This window comes from Cuculus canorus, chromosome 6, assembly GCF_017976375.1.
Source record: "Cuculus canorus isolate bCucCan1 chromosome 6, bCucCan1.pri, whole genome shotgun sequence".
Classification (NCBI taxonomy): domain Eukaryota; kingdom Metazoa; phylum Chordata; class Aves; order Cuculiformes; family Cuculidae; genus Cuculus; species Cuculus canorus.
In genome coordinates, this window is record NC_071406.1 from 35,044,502 (window position 1) to 35,056,106 (window position 11,605).

The window sequence follows — 11,605 nt, forward strand, 5'->3', positions numbered from 1 at the left end:
CAGTCCCTGGCTAAGTCACTTCTGTAGGGAGCTGGAAGGCCACTGATTGGGCTCAGGCCACCTCACACCTCTGTAGATTGTTGGCGCTCCCAGGAGCAGTATCTTTCACACAGGTTTTTACTCTACATGCAAGGACTGGGGCAGACTTATCAAGGAGCATCAGACATGCTGTATCCTATTTTCTGCCTGAAAATTGAGAAGGAGTCATGAAAGCTGAGTTTATAGGACAAGTGGGCTGCCACAGCAAGGAGGACAAAGTACTTTCCCACAGTAAAGCACCATATCAGGATTCTACCTGGGGAAGCTGAAGGAGGAGATTTTCCTGACTCTGCTATTAGCCAGATACGCAATGAGATGGCAGGGCAATGGGGAGAGTGGAACTGCACAGAGTGTTCCTGTGTGAATAAAGAAAGGGGATTTATAAACTGCTGAAGTGTCCATCACATGATTTTTGTTTCCTTTTCAGCTCTATTCAAGAATTTTATGGCAAAGGCAGCAAGAACATTGCTTGTTGCTTATGATGCTGTATTTCTGCCACACAGAAAGAACCCTCAACACATGCCAGTTACAGAAATGCACACAGGAATGCAGATTAAACAAGATCATCTCACACACACATCCCATATTTTAAGACAGTTGAATTCTACCTTTTCCATTATGCTTATTGTCACAAGTACACTGACAGTTCATATTTCCAGCCTTATAGCTGACTGCTGATCATTACATATTTTTTGCCAATGTCTGGTGAGTAACTGCAACCAGGACCCAAATCCAGAAAATATAAGTTGCTTCCTTTGTATTAGTACACTTGAGAAGACTATTAATCCTCCCACCTATAAGCACCTATGACATAAAAGTAGTAAGGCACAATACAAAATTTTTTACCCTGCTATGGTTATATTTCATGGGGTTTAGATCTCTTTAGTTCAAATTTAATTTTCTTACAGGTATTAAAGTATCTTAAAGAATACCATAGAGAGTTATATTCAATGGTAATAACTTTCGTGATCACCATATCCATTTGACTAATGTGCTCCCATACTTATTAATGAGTGATACATTAATAGATTTACCATATAATCACAGATAAAGTAAGAGAGGAAAATTGCTACTAAGAAACGTGATAGCAAGTCTTAAAATACTCAGAGATAGGTTTGAACGACTTGCTGGCTAGGAAACTGCTGAATCATGCCCTTAGGCTCATACTGAAAATAGCATTTCATCTGGCAAAGCATATAAAAGCTATTAATGTTTCCTGTTGTTGAAAGTCTGCTGAATAGCTACTGATCACAAAGGATGAAGAAGCATTCTCCTAGCATTTCTGCCTTCCTGAGAGAAAGAGAATAGCAAGTATGTTTTCTTACACAGTAGTTCTCCCTTTTACAATGTTATCTTTTGTAAAACAAGAAAATTCCAAAATATTTTCAAAGCATTCTGTGAGCTCTCCGAGATACCTTGGAAGAAACTTTACTTGCTTTTTCACAAACACAGCATTGATACGAAGCAGATATTTCCAGCTTTCATCATCCTATAGTTGGAAAAAGAGACAAAGTTGCTCTCTTAAGTTTCTCTGGGTGTCTGGCTACCTCCTCCCTCATTCCTTGTGCCCTAGTGTCATGGAGCCCTAGACTGAAGTCCTGGGTTTATCAGCAGAAAGGGTGTAGCACAGGCTGCTGGTACGCGCTTGACAAAGTCCGTCCAAGGTGGCTGGGTACCCCTCTTCCAGCAGCAGGAGTTTCACCCCCTTTGTGGCCCCTGTGCTAGTGTGCAGGACCTCTTCCTTTGGCTTTGGTGCACCAGGGTGAGACCAGCAGCCACCATGGTGCACCACGGGTCTCACTGCTCTGCTGGTCTCACCCTGGGAGCCCTGGCCCTGCAGGAGAGAGAGGTCATGTAGAGCATGGCCTTCCTCCGAGCTGCCGGGGGACAGAAAATGTGCAGAGAAGCCTACGAAGGGAAGAAATATTATTGCAGTTTTCTCTGCTTAGTCTGGGAGTATTACTTGCCACCCCACTGACTGACTTGACCTTTCCACAGTGCCTGACTGCCATCCATGTAGTATCGGACTGTTTAAAACACACTGGTGTTTTTCAAAAGAACAGAAACTATATTACTCTTTAACCATCTGCCCTGTAACCCTTATACAAGAGTCTGGATATCATATAATGACACATCCTCATAAACTTTTTAGTACAGAAAAGGTAAGAAAAATGTCTGTGGGTGACAAAGCAAAGTTGCAGTTCTTGCATTTTGTCTGTAACTTACATATAATTATGAAATTTTTCTTGCAAATAAAATCCATCTTTGAAAAGAAAAATAATCTCTAGACAGGAAGCGTGGGTAGCTCAGTTTTCCAGTCTCCATGGAAGGCAGTTTACTCAGAAAGCAGAGGATGATATTTCCAGTTTCCTTTATGGAATTTTAAATTGCAGTAGGTTGGGCACATGAGGTCTGTTGAAGAGACGTGCTGAGTTAATTTACTGCCTTACAGCTGCCTGGCACAGACCAACTGCTGGATCCACACTGCCTGGGGAATTATACATATTTCTGCTATACAGAATGAATCCTCAACACATGATAACTACGGTTACTTTTGTGTTATGTATTTCTCACAGGTTCATGTGTAATTCACAGCACTGCTGTCATTAGATAACTCCTCTTGGTTTCTGCCCAACAGGTGACTCTTCTTTCCTGAAACCCACAAAAATGTTTTGCTTCTTGGTCCTACTTTTTTAGATTCAAACAGCAAATGACTGAGACCATCAGGTTCCAGAAATGGCAGTCCCTTGCATTCATCAAGCCCAAGACACAAACAGAATCACAGAATCACAGAATCACAAGGTTGGAAAGGACCCACCAGATCATCGAGTCCAACCATTCCTAACACTCCCTAAACCATGTCCCTCAGCACTTCATCCACCCGTTCCTTAAACACCTCCAGGGAAGGTGACTCGACCACCTCCCTGGGCAGCCTGTTCCAGTACCCAATGACTCTTACTGTGAAGAATTTTTTTCTGATATCCAACCTGAACCTCCCCTGACGGAGCTTCAGGCCATTCCCTCTTGTCCTGTCCTCTGTCACTTGGGAGAAGAGCCCAGCTCCCTCCTCTCCACAACCTCCTTTCAGGTAGTTGTAGAGAGTAATAAGGTCTCCCCTCAGCCTCCTCTTCTCCAGGCTAAACAACCCCAGCTCTCTCAGCCGCTCCTCGTAAGACTTGTTCTCCAGCCCCCTCACCAGCTTTGTTGCTCTTCTCTGGACACGCTCCAGAGTCTCAACATCCTTCTTGTGGTGAGGGGTCCAGAACTGAACACAGTATTCGAGGGGCGGTCTCACCAGTGCCAATACAGAGGGAGAATAACCTCCCTGGACCTGCTGGTGACCCCATTTCTGATACAAGCCAAGATGCCGTTGGCCTTCTTGGCCACCTGGGCACACTGCTGGCTCATGTTCAGTCGGCTATCAACCAGCACCCCCAGGTCCTTCTCTTCCGTGCAGCTCTCCAGCCATTCTTCCCCCAGTCTGTAGCGCTGCATAGGGTTGTTGTGCCCTAAGTGCAGGACCCGGCATTTGGCCTTGTTAAACCTCATCCCATTGGTCTCGGCCCAGCAGTCCAGCCTGTTCAGATCCCTTTGCAGAGCCTCCCTACCCTCCAGCAGATCCACACTTCCTCCCAGCTTAGTGTCATCTGCAAACTTGCTGAGGGTGCACTCAATGCCTTCATCCAGGTCATTGATAAAGACATTGAACAGAGCTGGACCCAGTACTGAGCCCTGAGGAACTCCACTTGTGACTGGCCTCCAGCTGGAGTTAACTCCATTGACCACCACTCTCTGGGCCCTGCCATCCAACCAGTTTTCAACCCAGGAGAGTGTACGCCTGTCCAGGCCAGAGGCTGACAGTTTCTGAAGCAGAATGCTGTGAGAAACTGTGTCAAAGGCTTTAAACTGTGTCAAAGGATTTTTTCTTTCCCTGGCACTGAGGTGAGACTGACAGGCCTGTAGTTCCCCGGATCCTCTCTGCAACCCTTCTTATATATGGGCACAACATCAGCCAGCCTCCAGTCTAGTGGAACTTCCCCAGTCAGCCAGGACCTCTGGAAGATGATGGATAGGGGTTTGGAAAGGACATCCGCCAGCTCCTTCAATACTCTTGGGTGGATCCCATCCGGCCCCATAGACTTGTGGGCGTCTAGCTGGGCAAGCAAGTCTCTAACCGCCTCCTCTTGGATCACGGGAGCCTCAATCTGCCCCTCTAACTCTTGGATTTGTAAACAGAAGGAAGAACTTTCTTTGCTATTAAAGAGTGAGGCGAAGAAGGCATTTAGTACCTCAGCCTTGTGCTTATCCCCTGTCACTGTTATTCCTTCTGCATCCACTAGAGACTGGATATTCTCCCTCGTCCTCCTTTTCCTGTTAATGTACTTGTAGAAAGACTTTTTGTTGTCTTTCACAGACTTAGCGAGTTTTAATTCTAGTTGGGCCTTGGCCCTCCTGATTTTTTCCCTGCACGATCTCACTTCGTTCCTGGAGTCCACAAACGACCTGTATGAATTAACCTTTCCTCAGTATCAACAGGATGGCACAGAACTACCTCACTTCAGATGACTTCAGAGGCAGTAGTAAGATCTAGAGCTGGTTTAGTGCAGTGTAACAAGGGATGTCTCAGGGTAAGGGAGCAGGGAAAGATAGAAACCTCCACTGAATAAACTAAAGGTCTGAAGGGTGCATGGATTTAAACAATGACTAGAAGAGAGGTAATCACGCGAAACCAACTAATGTCATTCTGGAGTATCTGTGTGTCCTCTGTAACAGGCTCCTGGTGGGCTTCCATACTTCCTGCTTCCTTGACATTTTATACCTTCTATCACCCCAATCTGAGCTTTCCAATAGACTTTTCTAAAAGCACTGGACAAATAGTCCTTCACAAAAATTGCTTTCTTCCATGCCTCTCTTGCTGTCAGCCATACTCTGCTACTCTGTGAAGCCAGTCAGAACTAGAACTGCCTTTTCCATTTCTAACCAACACTTGTACTAAAGCTTCCAGAATTAGTTTACTTTCCCCATACTATTGTTTCGTGATTGTAGCCCAACTTCTTGTACAATTTGGTTAACGTGATGTAACAATAAGAATTGTTGACTCATCCTCAAGCACATCTATTATTGCCTTGTATCACTTCCTTAGGACGGTCTTGCGAAACTGTTCTTTCCCTTTTTTTTATGTTATTCCTAGAGGTAAGCAAAGCCAGCTGAATAAAAATGCACTGTAGGAATTATAGTCAATGTTACTGAGGTGAGCTATTCCTACCTATTTTATTGCTTTAACTTTTACTTAGTAACAGCTTTCACAGGCAGCAATATATAATGACTAAATTGATTTTAAGGTCTGTAATAAGCAGCAGGATGACATACTGATAACCTTCTGTTTTGAAATGTTAACAAGAAGGATTACAAGTGTAATTTTTTGTTAATGATTTTGTCTTTTAAAGAAGAGAATTAGAAGACCAAAATGGTCATAGACAAATCAGTCTCTGAATAGATACCCTCATTAATTCAGTACAATATTTGTTTGTTGTCCTTTCCAAAGGTGAAGGCTCTTGGAATTTATAATACCAGTGCATAGAGGTCTGCATAGAACGACCTCATGTAATGCTTAAGTACAATCCCCAGTAATGCTGCACTCATTCAGTATACTACAAAAATGAAAGTTGCAGCTGCTTTGGTCATCATGTTTGACGCTAGGCTACAAGTAAGGCCTGCACCCTGAAGCTTAGTGAGTGAAAAACACTGATTACCACCCTGAACTGCTACAGATCGGGTAGCTCCTCTAGATCCCTCTTTTCTGGTGTTAAACTGTTAATGAATATAAAATTATCTTTGGCAAATAGGTGATACATAGCAAATGTACAGACCCAGAAATCATCACCTCTCCTGAACGCAAGGGTGCATGGTATGGAGCTCTGTGGATGTGGATGTACGTGTCTAGGGTTGAGGAAAATGCTGATCTGTCCTTCAATTCTTTTATCACATTTAAGAGGCATAATAATTACCAGAAAGCATTGAGGTTATTAATATCATCCTCTAGCCCTTCTGTTTCTATGTTCTGATACTCATCTAATCCTCAGTGGCAAAGTGGGGAATGCCAACCAGACAGCAAATGCAGCATGGGAAAGAAGCACAAAATCAATCTGAAGTTACAGCTTCCTGCTGAACACCCAGCTATCAGCCTTGGTCTCTGCTCTGTTCCATTTAGATAAGAAAACATTTAGATGTTGTTTAGATGCTGAGCAGATAAATGGAAACTATACATGCCTTTATAGCCCTGAACTTGAACTGGTAGCCTATGTTAATAACCCAAGTAAATAACTGAAGTGGTTTTTTGTCATTGAAAATCTAGTCTGTCAGTTAAGCAGAACTGGATAAGAATTCATTATTTTTGGAATGAAGACATACCTAAGCATTCATCTTAAGAAAAAAAAAAATCTCTGTCATTGTCTAATCAAGCTGCTGTAAACCCAAAGTCTAGACTTGTTCAGGTCTGATTCTTCTAGTCATAGATTTCCTCTATTTAGAAAATGTATATCTTCTTGTGTCCACATAGTCACACAAAATTAAAGAAATAGAGGAAACAAATAGCAGGAGAACAGTTTCTTTTCCCTTTTTTGGCTAAGTATGAGCCTAATGACACAGGTTCAGGAAAAGGAATCAAAGGTGATGAGACATATCTTGTGTAGATATTGTGGATATTGCACTGAGGCTAGAGGTATCTGCCAGCTTCAGGCATGAATTAGAGCAAGCAAGACAGTAGAAAATGAAAGAGCCAAAGCATATTACTTCTCTGACAACTGAAAATCCCTGGAGAGGCTATCATGAGACAGTAAAGGCAGTAAAAAGGTTGTAAAGTTAAAGGTCCTTGAAGTGTGTATGACAAAAACGGTGGTTGCTTTATATAAGACATATAATAAGATAAATATTATGTCTTAAAAAAAAGTAAATAAAGGCTTCTCGACACATAAAGTTTCTTGGTATTTCAGCTGGAGAAGAAACTTTTCAAAAGATGTTCAGGAAACTGTCTTGTACAAAACTTTCCTCTTGAGAGCCCCACAGTGCGCAGGGGCTGCAGGGCAGGTTGTTCCTGATGCCATCCACTCAGTTCACTAATACCTTGAGATTATGCTACTGAAATTTGCAGTTGATTTCTGCAAAGCAGCTCTATCTGCTCATTCAAATCCTCTTGAAAGAAAAAATTGCACAGGAAGTTTTCTGCATTCAGAGAAACACCAAGGAACTTCTGCAGCTCAGATGGGCTGTTTAGTGTTTCTTTGGATCCCAGCAGTGCCTCAGCTTGCTCCCTTTTGGCAGGGCTGAACAATGCCAAGGTCAGTACAGGATGACATGGAAGAGTACATTTCAGCCAAGCAAATAAAAAAAAAGCTCCCAAAGTTTCAGGAAAGTAATTTTTATTCCTCTGAAACTTTTGTCAAAACTGTCCCAAAGAATGGAATCTTTATCTCGTTTTGTTATCTTTAGAAGATAAATAGACTGCAGTAGACTTCATACTGTAAATAATAACTTTGACTGGCATTACTCCAGTGGCAGCTGAACAAATATTTCTGACACAGACAACTCCTCCTACCTCTTTCTCAGCTGGACAAATCACATATTTTTATAACTCCCAGTCAGTTCTTACATCTAATGTGGTCAGCCAGGGAAAAGAAGCTCCCAGAAATAAAGGAATTCAAACTTGCATTTACCTTTTAAGCAGTCTCAGAACCAAAATGTTTCTTTCTAGCAGCAGTATGAGAAAACACATGGTCCAAATTATCCAAGCTATGGTCTGGAGCTCTCAGTTAAATCAGCAGGCTCCAGACAGCTAAAAGCGCTCAAATGTATGTATACACACAATGCAGGCAGGCTCTGCACAGGAATATTACATGTGAGTGTTTTGGTAAACAGTTTTGGCAAGTTTGCTAATAGAAAATAGGAATATTTGTACTGTTGTACCAAAATAACTTGAGGGAAAACAGAATATTCCTGTCATGCTAAATAACTCAGAAGACCTTGTTTAGTTAAAGAAGGTTCTCTGCTGAAATTATATGAACGTTAATCAAGAGGCATCACTTTGAGTTGTTTAGTTCAAGAATAAAATACCTGAAATTATTCAAACTGTATTGAAAAATATTAATGTGAGGAGTGTGTGTTTTCTGCACTTTAGGTGTCTTATTTAGAAAGGATCCTTAGATGAAAAGGTGCTGAAGTTCCTTTAGTATTTTTCTAAGCACAAACAGGATTTCCACACTAACCATTTTGTTCTTTCACCCACACAGTTCAGCTACCTGTCTTCAGCAGCATCCCTTTAAAGATCTGCTGTATCATTGCTTTTTGACTGTAGCAATTGCGGAGTTCTGATAGTACAATTCTTACAAATGATGCTTAAAGACTTTAATAATCATGCTGAACAGCTTGTAATAGTGAATTCAGAGCTTGCTTATAAACTGAAAGCAAACACGAAGACACACTAAATGAAAAGTTATAATAAACATATGCTTCCCTCCTCATTTATCGTTTTAATGTGTCATAACACACAGATCTCTGCAGGGTATTTAACTGTTGGTTAGCTGGTGTGAAAAGTCAGTGCGAACTAATCTACTCTCCTAGCAGAAGCTTCCTAGAGGAACCACTGAACTGAGAACTGCAGAAATACATTACACCCAACAGGAGAAAAACAGAGCTGGAAAAATAGTACCTGCTCTTGAAGATATCCAGGATTAGAAACTTCACAACTCCCAGGGTTTCAAGCATGCTGTAATTTAATTTTGTTAATGCTTGTCTTCTTAAGAAAGATTACACATTATTCCCATCCCCCTTTACATAGTCAGGTATTGTTAGCACATCACCTCTCAGCCACTAATTATTTCATTCTTGGCTCATTTCCTAGTGCTCTGATTACAACTGCTGCACTCTTCTGGTTTCTTTGCAGTTAGCACTGCTTTTTAAGACAGACATGAAGAAAAAATGGGATGCAATATTCCTTTATTTCCAATTCCGAAGAGAACAGCAACTTGTACAATTCAGTTAATGAATTTATATAATGATATATACATGCTATATACCTGTTTCCACTTCTTATTTTGTTAATTATGTTTAGTTTTTCTGTGCTATATTCTACAAGAACAGGTAAGTGTTCCCTATTTGAGCAGTCAGTTGGTCCTGCCTAAATGTAGTGGTTTGCACTTGTCTACAATGGATTTCATCTTATTTTTTTCCAGATCACCTAATCAGTTTTAAAATGTGCTGTTGGCAGTAGACAGACAGCCATATCACACACCAAATTACAGGCATATCACACATTTCTACCCATTTTTTCTAAGGACACAGGACTTATGCAATCACACTGTCCTCTGTCACCTCCATCACCTCCCAGTAAACAACTTTTGAACCACTTTGTTAATTCCATCGAAATATGAAAAAGTCTTAATGATGAACTTTAACAGTTTCGTGAGAATCGGCATCAAAGTAGAGGAGAAGCCTGAGACTGCTTCCCTTTTCAAAAGGAAAAGCATGAGTACATCTCGTGCTTTTTGTCCTGTCAGCTGGCTAATCAGTCCCTGAGCATTCTTGAGTCTGTTGTCCAGGCATCGCTCTTGAGGATCAGGCAGAGCATGTGTTCCGTTTTGCTTTGCTGATAAAACAGGGGAGAGAGGAGCACTGCAAGAAGACCTCATGGAAGAGCTCGGATTACAAAAAACAGGGGTGGGAACTACCATTATTGCAGTTGTGGGTGTGTAGGGACCGAGGACAAGTAGATAGAGAAAACCACGCTTCATCAGTTCTGCTACTTGAAGAAGAACTTTTCGGACTCTGGTAAGGTGTCACTAGGATGCAGATAGCCTGTATATATTGCCTGTCTCGTGACTGGACAGTGACATACCATGAACAAAGTGGGTGTATTTTCTGAGCCAATCTGTACAGCCTGAACAGGTGTTTTGCTGTTTGGGTTTTTGGGGTTTTTTTGGTCTTACTGAGTTATACTTGGATACTTACAGAAGTTCAAACAGCAGCACCTACTGTAAATTCTCTTTCCTCTATCTGCCAAAGGAGGAGAATCACTTCTTAAAGGTAAGTCAAGTAACTTCCCATGCATTCACAAAGGATTAAGAACTCTTAACTCTGCATGTGAGAAAACATATTGCTCCATCACTCTATACCTACAATAAGAGAGGAAAGCACGGTTGCATTCTTCTCTTGTGACCAAACAAAATAAAGTTTAACTAGAAAGAAATATTGACCCACATGAGAACAAGCTGAAGTATTTGAAAAAGCATTAATGAACGTCGTGCACTTTGTCCATGCACTTTGCAAGCCTTTAAGCAAACACACTTGTTCAGTTTTTTTCCGTCCTTCTGAGTTCCAAAACATCATCTGTCTTATTTAAAGCAGAAGCTAGAGATATAGTCTTCCTCCAGGAAAAAAATACTTTTAATCCTACAGTGATTATTATACCATGCAGTTAATGGCATCCACAAGCAGGAAAAAGAGTGCATGACTACAGAGGACAAGATAATCATAGAACAGAATAGTCTGGGTTGGAAGGGACCTTAAACACCATCCAGTTCCAACCCTCCTGCCATGGTTAGGAACACGTCCCACTGGATCAGGCTGCCCAAGGCCCCATCCAGCCTGGCCTTGAACACCTCCAGGGATGGGGCAGCCACAACTTCCCTGGGCAGCCTGTGCCAGTGCCTCACCACCCTGATTGTGAAGAAATTCTTCCTTATGTCTAGACTAAATCTGCCCCTCTCCAGTTTATACCCATTTCCCCTAGTCCTATCACTACAAGCCTTTGTAAACAGTCCCTCCCCAGCTTTCTTGTAGCCCCTTCAGGTACTGGGACGTCGCTATAAGATCTCCCCAGAGCCTTCTCTTCTCCAGGCTGGACCAGCCCACCTCTCTCAGCCTGTCCTCATAGGGAAGGTGCTCCAGGCCTCTGATCATCTTTGCAGCCCTCCTCTAGACTCATTCCAACAGTTCCATATCCTTCTTACGTTGAGGATTCCAGAACTGGACACAATTTTCCAGATGAGGTCTCATGATAGAGGAATGGAGGGGCAGAATCACCTCCCTTGACCTGCTGGCCACACTTCTTTTGATGCAGCCCAGGATATGGTTGGCCTTCTGGGCTGCGAGCGCACATTGCCAGCACGTTGATCTTCTCATCAACCAGCACTCCCAAGTCCTTCTCTGCAGGGCAGCTCTCAATCCTACGGACTATTAACTCTAATACTTACTACTAGCTTCTCTAGTGCTGAGTACTTGAGAAAGACATGGATACAGAGTACAGTAGAATATATTCTTGGAGGAACTCAATACAAGTCAGTCTCGAGGCAAACAGAAAAAGCATTACCATCTCCACAGTGCTAGACTTCAAAAAGCTAGATCTAGTAGTTGCAGTCTTCCCTAACAGAAACAATTTTTACTCTGAATTATTTCAGTTTTGCTGGTAATCTTTCATTATTTCAAAGTTGTGAAGAGACGAAGACTTGGCATTGACTCAGAAATATGTACTAAAAAGCAGAAGAAATTATTATTTTCAATGAGTCTGAAATTG